This window comes from Lipotes vexillifer, unplaced genomic scaffold, assembly GCF_000442215.2.
Source record: "Lipotes vexillifer unplaced genomic scaffold, Lipotes_vexillifer_v1.1 scaffold102, whole genome shotgun sequence".
Classification (NCBI taxonomy): Eukaryota; Metazoa; Chordata; class Mammalia; order Artiodactyla; family Lipotidae; genus Lipotes; species Lipotes vexillifer.
The window spans coordinates 358,786-361,445 of record NW_006786541.1 but is presented as its reverse complement, the minus strand read 5'-3'; the positions used below and the strand labels follow the sequence as shown (position 1 = coordinate 361,445).

Genomic DNA, 2,660 nt, shown 5'->3' with positions numbered 1-2,660 from the left:
AAGAGCGGTGGGTGAGCAGAGTGAGAGGCGAAGCAGGTGGGACACACAGAGCCACCACTGCAAACAGATCAGGAGGTCCAGTCAGGAAAAACCCCAGTCCACCCTGCAAGGGCCAGGAAGGCTTCTAGAAGAGCCAGACCAGCATCCGTGACAAGTTAGAAACATCACCAGTGCTACAGGAGACCTACTAGCCTCTCGTGATTTCCCCCAGTCCTCGAACCAGTGGCTTAGACCACACTGAGAATGTGTCCAGTCCCATTTGTCTGATGACCTTCGAGCCTGCCCTGCCCACACGGAGCTGGGTTAATGTGGTGTACATCTGTCCCTGTCTAATCCTGGGAGCCACGTTTAAAACAACTGGGGAGCTCTGGGAGAGAGCTTGTTCAGGAGTCAGAGACACCCCAGAAGGGGCTTGATGATGTCTCAGCCCCTTCACTGCCCTTGCTCCTTTCTAAACCTAAAAGAGGAAGCTCCAACAGGGCACTTTCAGATGCACAGCACATGTACCTCAAAGATTATTAAGGCTTTCATTTGCTCTGCATTGACGTTTATCTCTTTTCGTGCAACCACGTGAGGCTAGCAGGGCAAGGGAATGATCCAAGACCCAGAGAAGTTTGGCCCCTTGGTTGAGGTCACCCAGCTACTAATGACAGACCTGAGATCAAGTCCCAGCTCTGCTCATTCGAGTATTTCACTGCCTTCTCCTTAAACTGAAATTACCTTCTGATGTTAAGCATTTCAGGTCTTTTAAGGGAACACTACTTTTATTCTTCACCCAGGTAACCGTGGTCATTGCAAAAGAATATCTTTTGTGAGAGTGGCCAGTCTGGGGTTACTGACATTGGGCTCCCAAAGCCTGAACGCTCGTGGCTAGAAACCAGTGTATTGCTCGTGGGCCAAGGAGAAAACATCTCGGCCAGTCAGCGTTCGCAGGCACGAGCCTCCCCAGCCAAGCCAGCTTGTCTGTGTTGGGATATGAGGTGTTCAGCCCGTGAGCATGCATAGCAGGAAATTTAGCATAAGCCAGCAAGGCTTCCACAAGGTATATTTTTCTTGATGGGACCATCTATTCTAGGCACATGGAATCTTGTGACATCCGAACACTCGAAAGCATAGTGGAAAGCAAAATGGCTTAGGTTCAGAATGCCTGAATTCAAATCCTGGCTCTGCCAAGTAAATAGTTGCATTACCACTGTCTCGTCCGGGCATCAGTTTGCTCAGGTGTTAAGCCACTGATTAAGGATTAAGTGAGGCTGTGGGGAGTCCAGGGCTATGGCTGAGCTCACGTCCGCTGCACGCTTCGTTAAAATCCTCCTGGAAGGTGCCGGTCCTGGCTGAGCAGAGGTGCAGGGCTGCGGCAGCAGTGCCCTCCTAGCTTCCCAAGTGGGGGCTGTCCCCCAGCACCCATTTTTCCTTGTCTCTGTCTCTCATGCTTTGGCCTTCATCTTGTTCATTTGCTACTGGCATCCTCCTATGACTCCCATGAAGGATCCTCACCTCGCCCCTTTCATCCGGTTCCATTTCTCGGTTAAACCGTATTTTTTCCCCGCTCCTGTGTCTGTACCTGTGGCGCCAGTGTCGGTAGGTGCAGGCCCCTGCACACATTGGCTCTTGGTGAGCCGTTTAACGAGAATGTCCTGCGTCGGGGTCCACTTGCAGCGGCGCCAGCTCCCCAAGTTGGGACGGAAAGGGGGCAGCAGCCTTCAAGGCGTACGGTGGAGTGAAGATCTCGGGTTTCCCTCCTCTGCGCAAAGACAGCTTAGACCAGGGAGAGGAGTTCTGTCTTCATGAGGAAGGGCAGGTGCCAGCGTTTGTCTTGAGAACCTTCTCCCAGGGGAGAAGGAAGAGGGAACCCTCAGAGGGTCCCCTTCTTGACCTCAAGCCACCTTTAGACCCTCTCCCAGTATCTGGGAGCCAGGTGTTGCATCCACCAAAGTAATTCCTCTCTCCACCTCCGCCCCTCTCCATGCCCACCCCATGTTGGTGAGCAGAAGCAGACAAGGCCTCCCGAGGCGGGTGTGGGTGGGTGGTTGGCCTCTTTGCCCCAAAGGAAGCTGAGGTGTCCGGGGCCTCCGTGGGAAGGCCTAGGAGCCATTCCCAGGATACACACTCAGAGACCCCACCTTTACAGCCACTTAGTTACTGTGCCAGGCATCAGCCCTAGTGATAATCAGCAGGTTCTTCTGGAACAGGAAGAAGGGCACATACCACAGGGAGACCCCGCGAGTGATTTGGGAGGTTTCATGTGGGACCAGAGGTTGGCAGTAGGGGAGCTACCACTGCCTTCTTTTCCTGGACCCAACAAGAGCCATTGCACTTTACAGCCAGGTGTGCTTCCCTGGTGCATTTTCCGTTATGAGTTCTTCCTGGTATTTGCTAAAGAAACAGGACTCTGAAGTCTTACGTGTTTGCAAACCGAATTCGGTTGATTGTGTGGTGGTTGATGTGTCTGTTAAAAGCCTGCCACCTGAATTTCCTTTCATCTTCCTCTACAGTTATTGTCATTGTAACTCGTAATTATGGCAATAAGATAAATATCCTGTTTCTCCATAGCTGTTTTGAGACTTATGCTGTGAAAAATGCTGGTGCTAAAACGAAATCATTAATGGGAAGAAAAGCTAAACGACATGAAAACTTTTTTTTTTTTTTTTTTGCGGTAC

At 51.4% G+C, this 2,660-nt stretch overlaps 1 protein-coding gene across 1 annotated transcript in view; it reads left to right on the top strand.

The window, feature by feature from the left end:
• TLN2 (talin 2) overlaps nt 1-2,660 on the top strand; it is a 454,271-nt gene that overhangs the window by 418,895 nt on the left and 32,716 nt on the right. The window lies entirely within an intron of this gene.